Source organism: Dermacentor albipictus, unplaced genomic scaffold, assembly GCF_038994185.2.
Source record: "Dermacentor albipictus isolate Rhodes 1998 colony unplaced genomic scaffold, USDA_Dalb.pri_finalv2 scaffold_22, whole genome shotgun sequence".
Taxonomy (NCBI): domain Eukaryota; kingdom Metazoa; phylum Arthropoda; class Arachnida; order Ixodida; family Ixodidae; genus Dermacentor; species Dermacentor albipictus.
This window is the reverse complement of record NW_027225576.1, coordinates 5,270,429-5,294,763: the sequence shown is the minus strand read 5'-3', so window position 1 is coordinate 5,294,763 and position 24,335 is coordinate 5,270,429.

Here is a 24,335-nt window from a genome sequence, read left to right as displayed (position 1 = left end):
CATGTGCTGGAGTCTGTTTCACACGTGTCTTGCTGCTGCTCAAGAGCTGCGTCGCTGCAGTACGAAAGCACATGTCCCAGTGGTGCTGACTTCTGAGAAGACTGTTGTGATTGCCATTGGTCTGTTTGGCGCCGCTTCCATCTGCATCGCATATAAATGAAACACTATGTGTGCCTATTTGTTGTGGGGATTAAATTACTCCCAATAATATGTTTGCAAAGGTAACGTTCCTGTGATTGTGTGCATATATTATTCTACAAGAGTGGTACCACTACAAGTTATGATACTTGCACACTTAGATACTTACAAAGCATGGGCAAACAACAAACATAACGCGCACGTCTCGAGCGGCTGCTTTCCGATCTGCCGCTTCCCGACGCACGCGACGACCGCGGCTTGCATTAAATACGGTCTGCTACCACACAAAAATAGCGTGCGGCCCCTTTCGTTACCTGCACAACTAGTAATTTAAGTTGCTGCGTTTGGAAAAGGGAAATAATTCTCTTGAGCTCGTCCATGCCGATCGCGAGGGAAGGCACATTGCAATCAAATGAATTCGGGGGTTTGTGCGTGGCATCCTTTATTTGGAATTCGTCGTAGAGCTTAGCGGCGCAACACGCATGCATTTACCGCTAACAAACGGCGGATGCCACCACAATTCAACAACGCGACACGACTAAACGAACGGCCGTGCACTAAAAACAGGCATATGACTATTCCGCTTTCAAGATATTACACGCGAATGTGAAAGTATGAGACTTCTTGACTCGGCCGCGCACTGCAGTTATCCATGCTTGTCGTCTGTCCTTCTCGTACCACTTCCCAGGAAATCTGTAGAACTTCACGGGCGGCGTAGGACCTTTCGTGTTCTCGAGGCTGTTGTGGCAATCGACAACACAGCAGTACTGCGTGCCACCTTTCCTGGCTGATGAGGTCGCACTCGCCATCGCAAAAACAACGCGCACGAGCCAGCGCGAGCGCTCCCGCCGAACAGAACAGGGGCGCGCGCTCGCGCACCGACGACCCTCGAAACTTCCATCGGTCCGCTAGGGGAGCATTCGGCGCTGGTGCCGCGCGGGCAAACTTTATGTTGCCTCGTCTATAGCCTGGGCGGTGTCTGCGAATGTAGTTGTTGCAATAGACCTTCAGAAATTTAGCGGAAAGAATACCACGTAGTAGAAATAAAACGAAAAAAAAGTTTGAGGAAAAGCGCTTACTCTGTATACAAGGATCTTATAGTCGCTTTGCATCCTTACAGAAAACACGCGCACATTTACCAGCCGACTAACCATCCCATCGATTTAAACCCTCCCCTAAGATATTCACTGATGCTGTACGTGCGCGTATTACAATAAATCTCACACCACTATACCAATGCAAAACAAGACCGCTCCTTACCTGAAATTCACAGGTCGCCACGCCCGCTGCTGTTGGTCCCAGCGCGTGCACAAAGTACACTCATCAGATAACACGACAGTCGACCATTCTTCTGATGTCCAGCTTTCGTGCGCCAGTGCGAAGTCTAATCGCTGCCGTCGCTGGTACTCTTGAAGATCAGGCTTCTGGGCAGCTACGCAATTCTTCAACCCAGCTTCCTTCAGGCGCCGACGTATAGTTTCTGTCGAAGCAGTTATTTACAGTTCGTCGGCAATTTGCCTGGCAGTGAGGAAGGGATTCACAAATGCTGCTGCGGCAACTAGCATACCTTCTTCAGTGGATGTGACCCGTGGACGACCAGAACGCTTCGCATCGGTATGCCGGCCTTCGTCACGGAAGGCCTGAATAATTCGGCTCACTGCAGTCTTTGACCGGCCTGTTAAGCTGCAAATAGTTCGTTGGGGTACTCCTTGCACCGAAAGCCTCGTTATGGCCTGCCGTTGCTCCATCGGGACATGAGGCACCATTTTAAACGGCCACTACTTGGTTCGAACGACGATAAGGAACTGAAGCAACGATGAGTTTACGTTCCTATACAATAGAAATACGGTCATCGCGCTCGTAGACTTCCTTTTTCTCTCCTCCACCCCTTGCTATGTCCTCATAGGTCTGTACGCCCCTTCTTTCCCTCATACTGCAGCGACATTTAAAGATAAGGCAAGATCTTTACGCAGCAGTAATCCCGACTCGGAACAAGCAGCAATGACGAAGTACGGACGAGCACTTTTGCATGTCGCCTGTCATCTAAATGCATACGGGCGAGAAGCCGGTGGCCGTACAATATACTCCGTAGCCGAAACTATACTCCGTTCCATAGATAGCAGTCAATGCTCTGGAAGCTAGAGAGACTTCTTGCAGTGGCTTTGTTCTCACTTGGATATGGTTCGATGTTTTTTTTTTACCGCAATTCAGCGCAATAGTTGTTTATATTGGCTCAGTACGTGTTGAATGAAACAAGTTTTAATCGTTAGAAACTAACACACTGTGGTATCCTTTTTTTTTTTTTGCTCTTATCGGGTTTCGTTATTCGCAACCCAGCGCGAGGAACCTCATGTGCCTGCTCGCGCGCAGCGTAGCATAGACGAAACGCGTGGAGTGACAACGTTTCTTGACCGAACTTCTTGCGTAGCTTCCACAGCGTTGAATGCTGTGTATGGAACGGAGTATATATGTTCTTTTCTATGCTACCCTCTTCTGCGGGAAAACACGCATTCGTAAAAAGAAAGAAAAAATTCAGAGCCATTCCACTCTGTGAAGGTGGATGACCAGCGGAGCTTTGTATATAGTGATAAATATGTTGGTTGAAAATAAAAGACATGCCACAATCGATTTAGCTTTCTCACGATTTCTTGCAGTTTTAAGAAATTGCATACACAATTCTTTTTTTTCATTTTTAACGTTCTTTCTTCTCGTTATTATCGCTTCACGATCGCTATGATATACAGCCAGTGGCTCTGTGGCGACACTGGAAAGGCTCTTGGCTAATGTGAGGTCTATACGCGACCGTTAACACGTCATGGGCACACTGATGTTTCTGTAACATTGGATGCCGAACCTTTCCAAGAGAAACGCCACGAACCACTTTCCGTGTGGCCGAGACACGTTTATGTTGAAACGGTCCACAATTACGATAAGGCGGATTCGGTAGTGGTTGATCCAACCAATGGTGCATACACTTCGCGTTTGCTGCACGACCTTCGTCTGTATTACCCGCCCGCTGTCGCGGCACAGCTTCCCGCTTCTGTTCACGACGGTGTTCTTCGTAGGCGCGCTGTTCTTCCGCAGTCCTCACTGCACGCGGCCTATTCATTGCGCGGGTGGAAGGCAGATGAGGGGAGGTTACGTGGTTTGGCTATAGAGCCCGTGACGTAGAACAGTACCTACTCCGCAGTGTCTATTCCTGTTTAGCTTTTTTTTATTAGAATTTTTTTTATCGCAATACGTTTCGGGACTTCTCGCGATTAAAAGCAGCTGGGGCATACACGGCGATACGCTTTTGTTTCATGCTTCAGTTCTCTTAGCTCTGGGGCGACCGCCATCTTTTTACAGAGAAGCTGTCTATGGCTAGGATCTACAAAAAATGTCCGAGTTGTCGACAAAAACAAATCGTCATGAGCCGATCCTGGTGATAGTGCAGAAAGAATCCAAGCTCAATGACACATACCCGTGGGGGCTCGGGGACCTGTAATGCGCCCTTGGACTACCCTTGCCACACGCGGGACCCAAAGAGGTCCCAGGCACAAGGATAAGAACAGGTGATTTTGAAAAATTGTTTTGTGCAACTTTTTTTCTAGAAGGCCTGCTAAAAAATTATCGGCGCCAACCGGGCAAACGCGCTAGTGCCACTGCTCTCGCGTTCGTCGTCGTCTTCCACAGCTGGCTCCGTTGTGCAAAAAATTATCCGAAATGGCTCGAGCGTCGTTGTCTTCTACAGCTGGCGCCGTTGCCGCCCATTATTCCAGCGTAGAGTTTCACTTGACGTCGTAATGGGGAGGCGCGTTTACGGGGGTATGCGTCATTGCTTAAGGGGTTATAAGCCGTTCGTTGTCTTACGTAACGGACACAGTTAATAACAGAGGTGATATGAGAATACGCGTGCGTACCTACATCACCACGATGACCACAGATTTGGACAATAAATATGTTCGCACCTTTGTTCAATATTCTTGGTCACCTCTGTGTGGTACGCTAACCAGCTTGGCCCATCATCCACTTTCACTGAGCGCTATGGCTCATGATTTTTTTCCTATGCGCACAAACCGCCAGAACCAAAGAAGATTGGCCGCGAAAAAGCGCAGCGCAGGAAAAAAAAAGAAAATGACTTGTTGCGTTCGCGGCAGGATGGTTGCACACGCGCTCGTGGCTTGACGAAAAAGCGGCGCGGGCCAGCGCTTCACGTGCTCGTCGAAGGCGCCACAGCGCCAATCGCAAGAGTGGAACCATAGAGAAAGGAATTCCTTTTTCTATGGGGGAACCTCGCGCCTACATTCGGATATCGCCGGCGCCCAAGGAGGAAGCGGGGAAACATGCACGCTTGCAGTCTCGGAGGGACGCGCATGCGCGCAGGCGTCGGTCTCGACACGAGGGGTGCGCCGCTAGCGGGGGAGGTAAAACCCCTCAATCTCCCAAAGTAGCGCCATTCACTTCCCTCCTCCTCCGCTTGGCGCCGCCTTGACGGTGGCGCCGCCGGTGGTGGGCCTGCCGTAGCAGACGACGGCTAACACGCTACAGGAGGAAATCCGCGGAAAAGTTCGTTCGAGTCCTGCGGAGCAGTTTTTTCAATCTAGATCTTGCTTTGTCAGTCGGTAACTGGCCTTAAGAATGTCGTGTCGGATTTGTGGAAGAAATAGAGAAAAGCACCATTATTCAATGCGTATTTAAGGCGTAAAGTGCGCGCACGTTGAGAGTACGTGTTGCTGAAACACAACGCATGCACGCGGTGTACTCAGACATGCGAGTAATTACCAGAGTTTCAGGTTTTGACAGCGTGAAAGTATGTGCACGTGGTTTCGTAGGTTAATTTACGTACCTGCAGGATGCTTTTGTTCGGCCGGCGCGTGAGAGATTCCGACTGTCTGTGGTCAGCAATGCCTGGCAGCAGGGCCGTTTCTGTTCCGCGCCTTTTACAGATGTACGTAGCTCATGCACAGGTTGTGGTGGCCATGAGCAACGTTTTCACACATAGGCGGTATAGATAATTTGAACAACGATTCCTCGTTGGTGTACCGTAATTCTCCTCGCACGGGCGCAGTATGTTGCAGCAGTCGCGGGCGCTTTTTTCATTGCGGGGTGCTTTGGTAATCGTGACAATAGATTTTTTTTTGGCAAGTACTGCTCCAGGACGGCACATTCAACGGCTAACGGAGACATCTGAAGAGCACGCGAAATTACAATAAAGCAGGCGGCGCAGGAAGTGTGCGCATACGAATTGGCTGTCCGCGAACGCGGACAGCCGATCTTACACTCCCTTGGCACGCACAGGCTTCGGCGAGCCCCATCCAGCCCTGGTTCTAGCTTTGGTGTTCCCATTGCTGCTTTAGTGCCCTAGAGGCGCCGTCAATAACACGAAATAATGACACGTTGTTCCAACTAGTAAATAAAATCTGTTGAAGAAATACAATCGCGCCGAAGCGCCAACTTCTAACGCAGCGCTACCGCGCCGACGCGAGAATTATGAAACGCCAACGAGGAATTTACCGGCCCACGTACGACTCTACGATCAAAGTGCATGTTAAACATCTCTTGGCGACCTAAATAAAGTTATCCGGAGGAATCCACTACGACCTCCATCATAGCTTTAGTCGCTTCGGGACGTTAAAAACGTTAATCACCACAAACCAAATTAATACACGCAGGTGTACATTCGAAGCTAAAAGACTGCATCCATAAGTCATAGTGAGCCTTGCAAAAGCGTCGAGAATGTGCAAACTTCTGGTGGAGCTCAAAACACACCCTAAATAATGTCGCTTTCATGTCGCAGGCCAGCTGCAGATGCGTGCACTTTCACCGCAAAACGAAACTACATGAAACGAAGAGAACACATACCAAAAAAGAAAAGTAAACTTAAACGCGCTAAAAACCACGCAGAGCATGAACACATACACTTTTTCGAAGCGGAAGGCGTGAACTAGGCTCAAAAGAAGAGGTTGGAGGAGCCGTGGCACTTACTTCACAAAGCCGCGCGTTCTTTGCCACTTGCTCGAAGTCAGCCCGCCCGATCTTGTGAATCCACACTTTTCTTCGTTTTGCGTTGCGCCCGGCGGATGGTAAAGCAAAAAGCTTTTTGCCGTCACTGGGTCTGTTGTGGCAACCGTAGGCGCAGCAGCACGGCATCGCAATTAAGCACTCGGCCCTAACCAGTGGCGTAGCTAGGTCGTCTGGCACCCGGGGCCCTTAACTCTCCTGTCACTCCCCCCCCCCTTGGGTGTAGTCGAGGAAGGCGGGGATATCGCCAATTTTCGGGTGTCTTCAGACGTATATGACACCCCCCCTCCCCCCTACTGGCCCCATGCACCCGGGGCCCACGGCCCCCCGGCTCCCCCTGTTGCTACGCCACTGGCCCTAACACATTGTATAAGACTACCGCGCTCCTTCAAACCGCCTGCCGTACTTTCGTCGCGCAGGCCCAAGAATGGGGTCGCAGCGCGCTGGAAAGAAAAGATATACAAAAGCGCGGTGCCTGCTCTGCGCCGGAAAGAAAAAAATATACAAAAGCGCGGTGCCTGCTTTCACGTGACACAGATTGGCCAATGGGGGAGCGGAGGAGGCTGGGGCGACAGGAGGAGTGGAGGAGGAAGCGCCTGGGTGAGCGGGGTGGCGGAAAGATCTAAGAATGGCGCTACTTTTGGAAAATTGAGGGGCTTTAGGGGGAGGAGGGTCGTTTCGCCACGCGCTCGCGCGCCCCGCAATATTTTGTGGGCGAGTGTACATCCGGGGATCCGGGGTGTGCACAAGTCGCCAGCTGTGCTGTCACCATTTTGACCAAAATGTTTGCTCCCATGTAATGCGGGAGACACATGGTGCGATTTTGGGTGCGATCGGTCGTACGACCATTCGCACCGGCAGCCGCACTCAACAGGTTCTCAACCAAATCCCTCGCACGCGGCGCCGAATCGCACGCCGCGCATGCGACCAACTTGCTGAATATTCTCGTGCGACCGCCGCATCGGTCGGGCGACCGCAGCCAATGACAGCGCAGGTAGCGCGAACGTCACGGCCACGTCATAGACCCGACGGGGCGGAGCCGGCGAGCGAGCGCCTCGCCGCTCCGATCATGTCTGTTTTTTTTTCTCCCTGGTCGAAACGAGGGCCTCTTTCGCCGCTGACGGCGGCACATAAATAAGCAGCAATTTGTTTCTGACACGATATAACTTATAGAATAAAGTGGCCTCAAAAGAGTGCATGTTATGAAACGTCGTGCGATATAGTAAACGGACGCCGTCAGCGCAGATGCGCCAGCAATCGTCTATACGAAGCGGCTCGCCTGAGTGGCGTGTTTACTCATCGCTACTAACGGCACCGAGAAAACTAACCGTATTTTCACTAAAGAAAAACATAAATGTTCAAGCATTGATTGTGCTGATGAATTTAGGCGCTTAATTACGAGCTGCGGACGCATCGGCATGGGCCCTCGGCCTCGGATAGACGGCCGGCGAGCTAGGCCTACACGGTCTCCCAGCGATCGCAAGCTCGCCTGGCATGCTCGTTCGCTTCTGTCGGCGCCAATGAAATCAAATGTGCTGCAATATAAGCGTAGGATAACTGCGTACACGTTGTGCCGACTAACATAGATGCTTCGTTTTACGAGCTGCAAGCGATCGGCGATCGTGTCACAAGCGCCACCGGTGTCGGATTCGGTGGCCGAGCGAGCTGTGCCTGCCGGCACAGCCATCGGCGGCTGTCAAAGGAGCCGTTACTGCTAACGCGGCCTTGTGGAAACACGTCTACAGTGCTTCCATGGGCGTGTTTATATTGTCATCGTTTGTTCCAAACAAGAGAGCTGTGCAAATACGTTTGCTTTCACTTTCTGTTCGAAGTTATGCAGCATTCCAAACTTCCACGCAGGGGCGCCGGTTCTGGGCGGAGCTAGCCGCCGCTCGGTCATTCGTACCATGTGTCCCGAATCGCCGCATGCGGCAAGTCGCACACGACGCGCCGTACGACTGATCGCACGGAAAATCGCACCATGTGTCTCCCGCATAAGGGCCGCACCTCGTCAAAATTGTGAAAAAAGTATAACACGCACTTCTATGCGGTAGCACCCGTCACAGCACTGCAAGTGGGTAGTAAGAAATTATTGGAACGCATGGGAAATCGCCAGCACGTTCTGTTGTACATCATTGCAGCATTGGCTGTTTATGATATATGGGGCCAGTGTCGGGCAGCCATGATCCCTGCTATCTTTGTTGCAAGTTTTCTACTTTGTAATCATTGATGGCTTGAGTGACACTGCATGGTATCTACAACTGCGTACTGGAGGCTGCAACATCAGCACAGGTGACAAAATTGTTGTGCCACGTTCTGGATGACTCAGCTGCTCACACCTCTGGCATGGGACTAGCGCTGCACTGTCAGTATAGTTGTACACAGTCGCCTACTCTATTCTGAAGCTGTGAAGTTCGCTTCTGCAGTCTGTAGTCTGCCATCTTCTGATGGCCTTATAGAGAATCAGGGCTCTCATGTATACAGCACATTGAACTGCCGAGACTTTCATGTCGACATAAACAGAGCACCTGTAAACTTGCACAGGTAGCACGATATCACTCAGGTTGCATGTGACAAGGGCATATATTAATGCGCAGGATGTGCCAACTGTGATTACAGTCAAACGCAGGCAGAGTTTTTTCGTTACAAGTTGTGCTAGGGCTCTGCAGAGTTGTGCAGCAAGAAAATTTGGCCACTGATCCCATGCTCCGCTTACTTTTAGCTTTACCTGTACTGCACATAAGCAGTGCAGCTTTAATCAGGCATGTTTCTTTGGTGTCAGTAATATTTCATTTATAGAGCACTGTTTGTAGTGAAAGTAGTGTCATGAAAATTGCCCCTTCATTTGCTGTGCTGAGAAATGTTAAAAGGAAGTGTAACTATTGCACTCAGCCCTTGCATGAAGTTCCTTAGGTATGCATTTTATTCAAGAATGTGGCAAAGCACAATAAATTTATTTCGATGCATCCAGCCTAAATAAAATTGGGTATACCTTTTTTATATGTGTAACTCCCAGGCAGTATCTGCACGTAACAGCTATTAGTATTTATACTTCCATGGTAATAATCCAAGACACTATTCTCCAGCTATCTTGCTCAAAAAATTTGTTCAATTAAAAAAAAGACATACTATTCGCCTGATTATGATATGCACTGTGGCTGGTTGTGCAATCCTAATTTGATGCACAAAACCTTTGGCCAGGCATCCTCCCCTGTAGCTTATATGAGAGTCTCGTACAATAACGCCTCGACTACGGAGCCGTGGTGTACCACTCCGCAACTGAGAGTGCGCTAAAGATTCTCGACCCAGTCCACAACCTCGGTATACGACTGGCAACAGGCGCCTTTAAAACGAGCCCTGTTGAAAGTCTGTACGTCGAGTCCAACGAATGGTCCTTACATCTACGTAGGACATTAAGTTTTTCATACTACACTAAAGTAAAATCAGACAGCGAGCATACATGTCATTCCAACGTTAGCGACCTGTCCGCTGCAAGACTTTACCGTAACCGCTCACTTATTAAAACTCCTTTGAGCCTGCGCTTGGAAGCAATGGCAGAAGAAACAGACATCCATCTCCCAGAAAATATTCTAATGCCTCCCACTCGCCTTGGGAATGGCAGACCATGTAGTGCGATATCTCTTTTGTTGAAATAACGAAACATGCACCTGAGGCACACATACGATCACACTTCCTCGAACTCAAAGCGAAGTACTGCTGTGCCGAATTTTATACAGGTGCTTTTAAATCATCTGCTGGTGTCGCGTATGCAGCTCTTGGGCCATTTTTTTCACCTCCGGTGCTCTAAATCCCAACACAAGTATTTTCACGGCTGAAGCGCACGCGATACTCTCAGCTGTAAAACACATAAGACAAATTTCCAATAAGGCCATAATTTTCCCAGGTTCATTGAGCGTAATAAGGGCCTTAATGAGTTTTCGAAAACATAAGAACCCTGTTTTTAATGAATTATACACACAACTATGCTTAGCCTTAATGTACAACCAAAACATCGTCCTATGTTGGGTACCTGGCCATAGGGGCATAAAAGGTAATGTAGCTGCTGACGAAAACGCAACGTCAGTCGCCTTTAATGAAACAGATATGAATAAACCCATGCCAGCAACAGAACTTAAGCCCTTCTTACGCCACAATTTGAGGAAATACTGGCAGGACCAATGGGATAATGCAGTAGGTAATAAGCTACACGCTATCAAACCAAACTTACGGAACTGGATATCTAAAAGAACAGCAAGACGTAAGGAAGTGCTTCTGTATAGATTAAGAATAGGACATACTTACGCCTCTCACTCCTACCTTTTGACGGGAAGCGAACCTCCGACATGTACCAAATGTGGCAACAGGCTTACAGTTATTCATGTCCTTATCCAATGCGCTGAAATAGAGGCAGAAAGAAAAAAAGTACTTTCCCTCCGCTTATCTCCAACACATACCGTTACATCCAGCATTTTTTTTCAGCAATGAACCCCTTTTTACTTTTCAATCAGTATTAAACTTTTTATTTGCAACTGACACTCTAAATGTGATTTGGCCAGGCAACTTGTAGCACGGTCTCCACCTGGAGGTCGTAGCTGCAATGAAACCATTTTCTGGAGCACCTGCCTCCCAGCTCTTGCTTTCAAGGCCTTGCTGGGGCACTAGTGCTACATATACTACATATTTTACTGACCATCCCTATCTCGTGAAACATCTGTTGTCATCGCAGAAACGATCAATCACTGTCATTTTTAATATATATACACTTGTATTTTACGCACTTTAGAGCGAATAAATTCTAAGTCCTTTTAAAGCCACATTGCCCCCACATGTATATTTCGCACTTTCTGGCGAATATTTTTAGGCCACTATACAGCCGTGTTTCATTACTCCCCGCAATTAACACTCATATATCATTGAGAAGCACGGATCATCGACTTGGCGCTCTTTGGCTACATCTGGCCATTGCGCCAATAAACTCTACAAATCAATCAATCAATCAATCAATCAATCAATCAATCAATCAATCAATCAATCAATCAATCAATCAATCAATCAATCCCCTGGAGAAGAGATGCGAGAACTTGTGCAGTCTGGCTGGCAGAAGTGTCGGTGATTGCCCATTGATCTGAAGACAGCTGAGTAGGTCGCCTTGAATCCAACACACTCAGACGTTGACCCACCTTGAATTGGGTGTGTTGCCGACACTCCACCAAGGTGTGGGGAACGGCCAGCCTCTCACCACATTTACCACAGAGGGGAGGTTCACCACCAGTCAGCAGGTAAGAATAGGTACCATGTGCGTGTCTATATAGTATTTGAACCGCACCGATGGCACCGGCTGTTGGAATCTCAGCGCTGCCACCAGCTGTTGGAACCTCAGTGCTGACACCCGTTATTGCAATCGGACCGCTGGCGCCCATTGTCGCAAATGGGTCGCAAGCCCCAAGGGTAGCGTTGGCCTGGCGGCCTGGGGCACACTGGAAGCATCCGAAGGTCGCAGCAAAGCATGAGGCGACTGCTAACAGAACAACTTGTTTATTCTAGCATCGCAAAGAGCGGGCGGTCAGGTCGACCGAAGTAGAGAGACGGGAGAGCACGTTACTCAACAGACGAAATCGGAGCCTCTCTCCAGACGTCCGGGGGCAGCTGCTCTTATACTCTTGGCGTCGCGGGCAAGAAGGAAGGTCACGGGACGACACCACGTGACAGCAAGGCACGGACGGACTGAGACATGTAGAGACGAGTGTAGTGACGCATCAGCCGGGCCGGCGCCGGTCAGTCCTCCTCGCTTCACACTTGGGGAGCTCCTCTCCCCGGCTGCCGCGCTTTGACAAGCGTTGGCACACACACACACACACGCACACACACAGACACGTGGCACTGAACATGCCGGGACGCGCTCGGCGAGGATGCGTCGCGGCCGCTCCGAACGGGCCAAAATGTCCGCCGCTTTGAATGAAGCCCCGGCGTCCGCTGCATCCACGCAGGCTACACCGCGCGTCGTAGGCGAAACGTAACAGACCGCCCCGCCGGGGGAAGGAGATCCCGATGGTCAGGGGACTGCATCCGCTGTCCGGAGGGATGTCGCTCGATGATGCTCATAACCGAAGTCGGTCGTCCCTCAGCGTTTCTTGAGCGCAGCGCACCGAGAAGGCCTCGTTCTCACGTGCAGGTTCACACAGGACACTGCAAAGTGACTTCAGGAGAGTTGCCATTTTTGTTCTCTTTCCCAGCAAGCGTTAGAACTGCGCCGAAACTCAGCCGCTCAGTCAGCAAGCACGGCACAACCCTCACTAAGCCATGCCAGGCTCTTTCCCCTTTTATACTACTGCCTAGTTCCTTACAGTAGTCTATAGCAGCACTCAGAACGCGTCCACAAATCGGAAAATTGCACTAGAAAGCACATCATCACTTTGAAACGCTACACAAAAGCAATATGTTAAAAATCCTGCCTCAGGAAGAAAAACATCAATAACAAACAATTTTGAGGCTGATTCCCACGTTAGGGGCTTCGACTTAAGCCATCGGCGTTACCGTTGAGACTCCCCTTTTTGTAACGCACCTCAAAGGAATATTGTTGCAAAGCGAGGCTCCAGCGCAGGAGGCGGCCATTTTTGGAAGAGATGGTCTGCAGCCATTGGAGAGGGCAGTGATCCGTCTCAATGATAAACCTCGAGCCGGCTAGGTAGCATGACAATTTCTGAACGGCCCACACGAGACACGCACACTCTTTCTCGGTGGCGCTGTACGCCTGCTCACGACTGGTCAGCTTACGACTAGCATACAGGACGGGGTGTTCTACTTCTCCATTTTCCCGTTGGCACAGTACAACGCCCATGCCTCGCTCACTAGCATCGCACTGAACAACGAACCCTTTTGTGTAGTCGGGCGATCGTAGCACAGGCTGGCTGGTTAGGGCGCTCTTTAGGGCGCTAAATGCTCTTTCCTTTGTCTCGTCCCAGACGACTGTTTGCGGCTCTGTCTTTCTTAGAGCATCCGTCAGGGGAGCCGCGATATCAGAGTACCTGAGGATGTACCTCTGATAGTAGCCGGCGACACCTAAGAACGACCGAATATCGGTCTTCGTGCGCGGTTGCGGGAAGTCTCGCACAGCGGCTACCTTTATTTCAGAGGGGCGGCGACGACCCCGTCCAATCACGTGACCGAGGTAGACAACCTCGGCCTGTGCTAACTGGCACTTGGGAGCCTTGACTGTCAAGCCCGCTTCGCGCAGGCGGGTTAGCACTGCCCGCAAGTGTGCCATATGCTCAGACCAGGATGCGGAGAATATCGCTACGTCGTCTAAATACGGTAAAGCGAATTCTTGCTGTCCCCGCAACACTTTATCCATGAGGCTTGAAAAACAGTATGGCGCGTTCTTCAAACCAAAACTCAACACTTTAGGACGGAATGTTCCCATTGGTGAAATGAACGCCGCATACCTACTAGCCTCTTCTGTAAGTGGGACCTGCCAATAACCCCTGACAAGATCTAGGGTGGAAATAAACTGAGCGCTACTAACTTTCTCAAGGCGCTCCTCGATGTTAGGGATCGGATAAATTTGATCTTTAGTTATGGAATTTAGCCTGCGGTAGTCGACACAAGGACGAGGTTCCTTGCCCGGTACCTCAACTAAAATCAAAGGGGAGGTATAATCACTCTCACCCGCCTCAATAACACCGAGCTGTAGCATCTTCTTTACCTCAGCCTCCATATCGTGCTGGCGGGGTGACACCCGGTACGCCTTGGATCGTACTGGCTCTGGGGAGGTAAGTTCTATATCATGGGTAAGGACAGAAGTCCTACCAGGCCTCTCAGAGAACTGACCTTGAAACTCTTGTAAGAGCTGGTGTAGTTCGGTTTTCTGCTCAGGAGACAGCGGTACTTTACTGATTAAGTCACTAATGACTTGATCGGTGTCTTCCCTGTTCGTCACTGAGCCTAGTCCCGGAAGCTCGACCGGAAGCTCTTCGGGAGCGTTTACCATCATACACACTACTACTTCCCGTTGCTTATAGGGTTTGAGCAGATTACAGTGGTAAACTTGCTGTGCTTTCCGTTTTCCTGGCAGACTGACCACGTAGTTGACGTCCGACAGTTTTTGAACAATCCGTGCTGGGCCCTCCCACTGCACGTCGAGTTTGTTTTTTAGCGATGTGCGCAATATCATGACTTCATCGCCCACCTCAAAACGACGGGCCCTGGCTGTCCGATCATAATAAACCTTGGCCCTTTGCTGGGCCTTTGCCATTGCTTCACCTGACAACTCCTGTGCCCTTCTTAAGCGTTCGAGGAGCTTAAGCACGTACTCCACCACGACTGGGTCGTCGCCCCTGCCTTCCCACGATTCTCGAAGCATGCGAAGCGGAGACCGCAGCGAGCGACCGTACACCAGCTCAGCTGGCGAAAACCCCGTAGCCGCATGCGGCGAGGTCCTCAATGCAAACATCGCCCAAGGCAGACACAGCTCCCAGTCAGTTTGATGTTCAAAACACAATGCTCTCAACACGCGCTTCATGACGGAGTGGAGCTTCTCAACGGAATTCGACTGGGGGTGGTGCGCTGAGCTGTGTAACAGCTTTACCCCGCACCTTTCGAGAAAGGCTGTCGTCAAAGCGCTAGTAAACACTGTGCCCTGATCTGATTGGATTTCCGCAGGAAAACCAACTCGCGCAAATATGGACAGTAGTGCATTGACTATCTCAACTGAGCTGAGTTCTTTAAGCGGCACTGCTTCAGGGAACTTTGTCGCTGGGCAGATCACAGTCAAAATGTGTCTGTACCCCGTGGCTGTTACCGGCAGAGGTCCCACTGTATCAATAACGAGCCGTCTAAAAGGCTCCGTAATGATAGGTACCAACTTCAACGGCGCCCTCGATTTGTCCCCTGGTTTGCCCACCCGCTGACAGGTGTCGCATGTCTTCACAAAGTGGTCTGCGTCCCGAAAACACCCTGGCCAATAGTACTCTTGCAAGAGACGGTCCTTAGTTTTCTTAACTCCTAGGTGTCCGGACCACGAACCCCCATGCGACAAGCGCAACAGATCCTGACGATAGCACTGAGGCACGATCAGCTGATCGAACTCCACTCCCCTGCGGTCTATATACTTCCGGTACAGGACCCCACCTCTTTCCACAAAGCGAGCATTTTTCTTGGCGACACCTTCCTTGACAATGCAGCGTATGTTTTCTAGGCTGCCATCCTTCCTTTGCTCGGCTATCAAAGCCGACCGGCTGACTTTTAGCAACCTATTAAGTCCGTCTGACGTAGGCGCGACGAGCAAATCTGCAGATAGCTCTTCTAACTTTCCCGCATCGGGAATTTCTTCTCCAGTATCTGGTGCCTTTAACGCTACAGGCTCAATTTTATTCAGTTCAGCTTGCTGCGCCTCTGACCCTTTTTCATCGTTCGACAACGTCGGCCCCGCAACTACCGCCTTTGCAGCGAGCTCCCGAACCTTCGATCTGGTTAAGGCCTGAACGCTAGCCTCACCAAACAAAAGCCCCTTCTCGCGCAGGAGGTGATCGGACCTGTTCGAAAATAGGTACGGGTACTGGGGGGGCAGCATAGATGACACTGCAGCCTCCGTCTCTAGCGCTCCGAAAGGTCCTTCAATAAGCACTTTTGCTACGGGTAGACACACGCTATGAGCTTCCACGGCTTGCTTGATCCATGCGCACTCGCCCGTGAACATATCGGGTTCTATGTAAGAGGGGTGAACTACATCCATCGTAGCTGCGGAATCGCGAAGCACTCGGCACTCTTTCCCGTTCACGAGGAGGTCTCGCATGTAAGGCTCGAGAAGCTTCATGTTCTCGTCAGTGCTGCATAATGACAAAAACACGACTTTCGTTTTTGTTTCCGGACACTGAGCCGAAAAGTGACCCGGCTTCTGGCACGTATAACACACGCGCGCTTGCCTCACCTCGAACCGCTTTCTGCGTTCGGCTTCGGCTGCCACCGTCTCCTTACGTTCGGTCGGACTGCTTTCACTCGCGTCCGCACTACGTGTGTCCCCCTTTGCTCTCATGGGCGTGAACTTCGGCCTCTCAAACTTGGAGCCAAATTCACCCTTTTGACCGTCCTTAGCTCCGCGAGCCCGACGCGTCACAAACTCTTCGGCTAGCTCAGCGGCTCTAGCCACCGTACTAACGTCTGGCCTATCCAAGACCCAGTACCGCACGTTCTCAGGTAACCGACTATAAAACTGTTCTAGCCCGAAACACTGCAGAACTTTCTCGTGGTCACCAAACGCTTTCTCTTCTTTGAGCCACTCCTGCATGTTTGACATAAGCCTGTAGGCAAACTCTGTATATGACTCACTTTTACCTTTCTCATTTTCCCGAAACTTCCGACGGAACGCCTCCGCTGACAGCCTGTACTTTTTTAGCAGACTCGATTTCACTTTGTCGAAATCTCTGCCTCCTCTCTATCCAAGCGAGCGACTACGTCGGCCGCCTCGCCGGGTAACAAAGTGAGCAAGCGCTGTGGCCACGTTTCCCGAGAGAACCCCTGCTTCTCGCACGTTCGCTCAAAGTTAACCAGGAACAAACCAATTCCTCTCCAAGCTTAAACGGCCGCATCAAGTCAGTCATTTTGAACAATACTCGTTCTCCTGCACCGTGTGCCTGACTTCCATTACGAGCGCGTTCCATCTCCACCTCGAGACGCTTCATTTCTAAAGCGTGTTGACGGTCACGCTCTTCTTTTTTCTCTTGTTGCTCTCGTTCTATCTGTTCTTTACGTTCACGCTCATCTTTCTCTTGTTGCTCTCGCTGTTGCTGTTGCTGTTCTTTAAGTTCGCGTTCCTGTCTTTTTGTCGTCTCCCTCTCCTCAATGGTCTCAAGGCATTCCGACAGCTCGTCATCCTCAGCTTCTAACTCAAGAATAGCCCTTAGCAGTTCTGGTTTTCTGAGTTTGTCTGAGACATTCAGACCCAACTCTCTTGCAAGCTCCAGCAATTTCGGTTTGCGCAACGACTTCAAATCCATGGCTGCTCTGAATGCTGCTTTCTCTACTGCCTACTATTGTCTTGCCGCAAACTAACCCGGCAGCAACGACAACCACAATTACCAGCTCTGTTTCTGACACTAACAAAAGCCTGGCAAAACTCGGAAGAAGAAAGTCCCGCACTCACCAAACCTCGCAGCCAAGAATTCAGCGCAGTCGTTCCGCTGCAGGCAACCAGTCATCACACAGGGCTCGTTGCACTGCTCCCGGATGGTCGTTGTGCTGCTCAGCATACAGTCAACCGCATATCTTCGCTGCTGGCCTCCGTTGTCGCGATCTCACCGCTGGCAACCAGCTATTTGAACCGCACCGATGGCACCGGCTGTTGGAATCTCAGCGCTGCCACCAGCTGTTGGAACCTCAGTGCTGACACCCGTTATTGCAATCGGACCGCTGGCGCCCGTTGTCGCAAATGGGTCGCAAGCCCGAAGGGTAGCGTTGGCCTGGCGGCCTGGGGCACACTGGAAGCATCCGAAGGTCGCAGCAAAGCATGAGGCGACTGCTAACAGAACAACTTGTTTATTCTAGCATCGCAAAGAGCGGGCGGTCAGGTCGACCGAAGTAGAGAGACGGGAGAGCACGTTACTCAACAGACGAAATCGGAGCCTCTCTCCAGACGTCCGGGGGCAGCTGCTCTTATACTCTTGGCGTCGCGGGCAAGAAGGAAGGTCACGGGACGACACCACGTGACAGCAAGGCACGGACGGACTGAGACATGTAGAGACGAGTGTAGTGACGCATCAGCCGGGCCGGCGCCGGTCAGTCCTCCTCGCTTCACACTTGGGGAGCTCCTCTCCCCGGCTGCCGGGCTTTGACAAGCGTGGGCACACACACACACACGCACACACACAGACACGCGGCACTGAACATGCCGGGACGCGCTCGGCGAGGATGCGTCGCGGCCGCTCCGAACGGGCCAAAATGTCCGCCGCTTTGAATGAAGCCCCGGCGTCCGCTGCATCCACGCAGGCTACACCGCGCGTCGTAGGCGAAACGTAACAATAGTCTCAATCGAGAGAACGTGGCATCAGTTTGTCACGCTTTTAATACCGAAGTACAGTTTCGTAGTTGTGGCTTCATTAAATCACGTTTATTCGAGCTTTCAGAGTCCCAGATGGATTGCCAAACGTTTCTCAGCTTTTTGTGCAAGAAAGACGAAGTCTGTGGGAGGGGTGGTTATGGTAGAGTTGCAGGCTCCCATTCTTATGGACGTAGCAAATTTGCCTGCAAGCATATTGCCCACTACGCCTGTGTGCCCTGGCACCCAACATACTATATGTTGGTTAGGTGCATGCATAGTACACTGAGATGAGTAGAGGTCATTGTCTGCTGGATTGTTGTGCCTTCGTAGAAACACTAAAGCTCTTACTACGCTATAGAGAGTCTGTAAATATAACAGCCTTTTATAGTATTAATGTCTTTACATGTTTTACAGCCGAGAGTAACGCATAAGCCTCTGCCGTGAAGATGCTTGTCTCTGCGCGCAAAGCATTGCATTCTGAGAAGGATGGCCCAACTGCCGCGTAAGACATGCCATTATGTGACTTTGATGGGTCGGTGTAAATTTCTGGACAGGAGTACTTCGGCTAGAGTTCCAGAAAGTCCATACGTATGCGCATCTCAGGAACATGTTTTGTGACTTCGACGAATGACGTATCGCATTCTATGAACTGCCACAGCCGTGGTGGTAACAGCCACCACGGCTGTTACCGTGGTGGCTGTCGGCCACCACGGTAAATGTCGGCCAAAAAAGTAAGCGGACCACAGCTTTGGTGGCCGGAGCGGTTGCGGGGCCATGCCGCGGCGCTGCTATCTCGCTCCGCGTAAGGTCCCTTGATAATTTGAAAGTAGCGTCACTCTCCTCCTCAATTCTCCTCGCCGTGCTGCTGCGCGCCCTGGGCGCGGCACGCTTTTGAGGCGAAATCATACGCGGCCTCCGACCGTCCGTCCGTCCGTGCCCTGGAACGGTGCCAGCTGTGGCCTCTTCCCCTCACACTCTCTCAGCAATCACGTGACGGCACAGCGGCGCGCGCGGCAACGCTCCTTCGTCAGACGTCTCGTTGCAGTAGTCGAGTTAGTCAGATGGCTCCCAAGCGGCCCTGTGATGATTTCACGGCAAGCGGTTTCGGAGAAGCGCCCCAAGTATGTGGATTCCCCCGATACCAAACGCTAGAAGAAGAATGAGCCAATGCGCATGCGGCGGGCTAACATGTCACCGGGCACCATGGACAGGGAAGCGGAACAGAAGCGATTAAGGCGAAAGCCTTTAATGGCTCATACTCGCAGCGTCCGACCGTCCGTTCGTCCGTGCCCTGGAACGTCGGGGATGTTAACCAAGACGCTAGGAACAGACATGCATTTGTCAATGGTCTACAATGTTCACTAGCGTTACAGTTGGTCACACCGACTACAACAGCCACCACGCAGCATGGCAGCTGTCTTGATCTCGTCTTCCAGACACATCCAACAGCCAAAGATCTCGAGTACATATCAGTACATTTCAGTGATCGAAAGGAGCTATCGTTGACGTCTACCCAGGCAAGCATAAGGAATTCATGGGGCATAAAAGCAAAGACACAAAGAATTCATGAATAAACAGTGCATCGTTTACTTCAATTTGTCACAAAAAATTGAAGGACAGTTTGTAAATTCCCAAGTGTGTTCGGCGAAAGCCTGTGCCCATTCCACACGCACACACACACACACAGCACACACACACACCCACACACACACACAAACACACACAAAAAAGACATGGCATAGTCAGTCGAATGGGCACAGGCTTTCGCCGAACACACTTTGGAATTTACAAACTGTCCTTCAATTTTTCTCCCGGGCTCCCGGAGACAGGCTGCAGCGTTCTATGGAGATGCATTATTTTAGGCCAGTTGTACGCCCCAGTGGTGCTGAAAATTTCGAGAAATGCTGATAACAGCATCGATAATGCTGAATGCAAGGTTCATGAGGAGGTTCGTTTCTTAAAACGGTATGAACGGGTTATACTGATGTAAAAGGAGCTTTGAGGCGAGTTCTATACTGCAGATAATTTTTGTGCCACATGATGAGATGCTTTACTTTGTGCGTCTGATCTAGTATTGCTTATGGCACATCCCTCTGCGTGTGGCTTATTAAGCGAAAGCCTTAGATCTTTGTTTCAAGGTAGGGCTGTGAGGTTTAGAAAATATCACCTAACCCAAGGAAGGCCAGAAATGAACCAAAGCATGTCCAGCCGTGTATAAGAGAAGATTACTCTTTAGCAAAGTTAATTAGTGATTGATAAGTAATTCTATTAAGATGGATTAAGATGTATTAAGGAGAATTAGGATGGATGAAGGAGCATTCAGGTCGATGGTGGATTAGGGTGAAATACTTTGCAGTGCTAAATATTATTGACTGCAGAAAATTCTCTGTATTACTACATCATTGCCACAACCAGTTTTCCAGAGTTGCCTCGGTAGATAGTGTTCATGGTCTAAAACGAGAGTTCCTTTTTTCAGTACGCTTGACGAATTCGGCACAGCAAAATGTGCTGATAGGAGACTTGTCAGGTGCTCCTTTCGCCAGCGATGCCGAAATTGGTCGACCATCCTTTGTCGGTAGTGGCGGCGACGAGTGAGTTGACCAAGGGGCTGAGCCACTTCTGTAGCAGAACCACTGTCAGGAAGAGTGGTCAGTCGCTTTCCCACTAAAAAGTGTGATGGAGCGAGGGGTTCGGGTTCGCTCGCCTCCGTGTAGACGTAGCTAGTCAAGGGTCTAGAGTTGACGACAGTTTCAATTTCAGTTAGGATTGTCGTGAGCTCCTCGAAATTGAAGTAGCTGTTTCCCAAGAGCTTCAACGATGTTTTCACGGACCGAACCATTCTTTCCCAGAATCCTGCCCACCAAGAAGCTTTCTCAGCTATAAATTTCCAGCGGATCTGGTGGCTTGTGAAGAAGTTGTGAATTTCTTCTCCTCTTACTGTTGTCCATAGTCGTCTTAGACCCTTAGAAGCGCGCTGGGATGTCCTGGCATTGTCAGAAAAGATCACTCGACAAACTCCTCGAGATAAATCTTCGGAACGCCATCTGGAAATTTGAGGTGGACATGTCGGTCACCAATTCAAGGTGTATTGCGCCAGTCACTGCACACGTGAAAACAACGATGTACGACTTCCGGTTATTTCCTTGATCCTTTGCGTTCAGTGGGCCAGCAAAATCTACACCGGTAACATTAAAGGGTGGCGCTTGTGTCACCCTCTCACGAGGCAGAGGAGCGACTGGCACAGTAGCAGCTCGGCTGTTAAAACGGTTGCAAGTCGCACATTTCTTAACCACATTTTTTCACCATTGGCCTTCCCCGAACGAATTAGTACAGTTCCCTCAGTTCGGTAAGACTCTCCAATGCGCCGGCATGCAGCATACGGCGGTGGGTTGCGCTGATCGTTAGCTCTGTAAAGGGATGTCTCGATGGTAGGATAACAGGATGCTTCACGTTGTAGGACAACTCGGCTGCATTGAGCCTTTCTCCCACTCAGCACTCCATCGTGGTCGTAGATGACGCTGAAATCACGTATCGGGAAATCGCTTGGCATGCATGTCGAGCGGCGAAGACACTGGAGTTCTTCTTGGAAGGCCTCGAATCGTACTTGAAGAATCAAACAAGTATGTGCCTTTTGAACTTCCTCTGTCGTATACGACAGAGGAAGTTCAAAAGGCCCTCGTATTTCTGGCCGGGGTGCCTGGCGTTGTGGAACACTCGTAAAACCCAGGATGTCACTCGAACCAGTCTAGAAAGGGAACTATATTTTTGCAGACGCAAGACAGATTCCTTTACAGTCACGTTGTGAACGCGTTCTTCTTTTCTCCTCTGCGATGGTCATGTCAGCTATGCCTTCATCCCTTGGCCCACAAGTAGATGACTGCAAAAGCCAAGTAGGCCCATTCCACCAAAGTGAGCTGGACTTGAGTGGCTGAGGTGTGACTCCCCTTGTCAAAATGTCGGCGGAATTTTCGATCCCAGAACAGTGATTCCAGATGTCTGGATCCGTTCACCGCTGAATTTCCAACACTCTGTTGGCGACAAAGGGTCTCCATTGTTGTGCGGGACCTCGCACCCAATGCAGCGCAATAGATGAATTAGTCCACAGATACCATTTGGCTATTGGAAGGCTCAGTGACCGCTCCAAATATTCCCTGAGTCGAGCACCTATCACCACGCCCATCAATTCCAGTCTTGGAAGAGAAATTCTCTTAATTGGTGCTACTCGGGATTTTGAGAGGACCAGAGTAACCTTTGCTTCCTTGACACCGGAGATGCGCAAATATACAACTGCGCCGTAAGCTTGGAGGCTGGCATCTGTGAAGATGTGTACTTCCTTCCAGCTATCGTTGGATAAACTACCATGCCGTCGTGGCACTGTTACGTCCGTTAAATGGTGCAGCTGGGTGTGCTACTACGTCCCAGCTGATTTGACTTTAGGCCCCCAGTGGTGCGTCCCACTCAATATCCAATTCCCACAGTGTTTAGAACATCTACTTGGTTGTCACAGTGACCAGACAAATGAGACCAAGTGGATCATATATACGAGCCGATGCCTGAAGGATGAACCGTTTTGTGTTGCTGTTTCGGTCTAGGAAATCTAAGATGGCCTCCATGGAAAATTCCAGATGATCTCTGTCCTTATTCTATACAGGTCTAAACCCGTGAGAGACTTGTTGGACATTTCATGTATCCAAGGGCGCATCCGGTTCCTTTGTCTTTGAACAGCTATTGAAGCTTCTTGGAATTTGAGTGCCACTTGCGCAGTGTCATGCTTGCTCGATTCATGACATCTAGTGCCCCTCGGTGGTAATTTGTAGCCTCCTGCACTGTGTTCGCTCCTGTTATGAGGTCGTCCACGTAAAGGCCCTCGCTGTTGGTTTTTCTTATTTCTGGATAATCTCCTGTCGTGGATAGATGGTGGGGCATGATGGCTGCGAGGAGGAATGGACTACTTGTCACGCCAAAAGGGACATGTGTCATTCTCCAGACCTCAATAGGGGGCTCTGGATGTTCATTTGCTGGAAGATGTCCATACCAGAGAAATGGGAGGGCATGGCGATCCGCCGGTTGCACTGAAATTTGCAGAAATGATTTTTCGATGTCTGCACTTAATCCAACATGATGAATTCTGAAGTTTAGCAACACTTTAAGCGAATCTGGATTCAAGTTCGGTCCTGGTTCTAGGGCTTCGTTCAGAGATATACAACCTGCTTCGTGAGAAATGCGTCATCATCATCATCATTAGCCTGGTTACGTCCACTGCAGGGCAAAGGCCTCTCCCATACTTCTCCAACAACCCCGGTCATGTACTAATTGTGGCCATGTCGTTCCTGCAAACTTCTTAATTTCATCCGCCCACCAAACTTTCTGCCACCCCCTGCTACGCTTCCCTTCCTTTGGAATCCAGTCCGTAACCCTTAATGAACATCGGTTATCTTTCCTCCTCATTACATGTCCGGCCCATGCGCATTTCTTTTTCTTGATTTCAACTAAGATGTCATTAACTCGCGTTTGTTCCCTCACCCAATCTGCTCTTCCCTTATCCCTTAACGTTACACCCATCATTCTTCTTTCCACAGCTCGTTGCGTCGTCCTCAATTCAAGTAGAACCCTTTTCGTAAGACTCCAGGTTTCTGCCCCGTAGGTGAGCACTGGTAAGACAAATCTATTATACACTTTTCTCTTGAGGGATAATGGTAAACTGCTGTTCATGATCTTAGAATGCCTGCCAAACGCACCCCAGCCCATTCTTATTCTTCTGATTATTTCCGTCTCATGATCGGGATCCGCCATGACTACCTGTCCTAAGTAGATGTATTCCCTTACCACATCCAGTGCCTCGCTACCTATTGTAAATTGCTGTTCTCTTCCGAGACTGTTAAACATTACTTTAGTTTTCTGCAGATTAATTTTTAGACCCACTCTTCTGCTTTGCCTCTCCAGGTAATTGAACATGCATTGCAATTGGTCCCCTGAGTTACTAAGCAAGGCAATATCATCAGCGAATCGCAAGTTACTAAGGTATTCTCCATTAACGTTTATCCCCAATTCTTCCCAATCTAGGTCTGCGAATACCTCCTGTAAACACGCTGTGAATAGCATTGAAGAGATCGTGTCTCCCTGCCTGACGCCTTTCTTTATTGGGATTTTGTTGCTTTCTTTA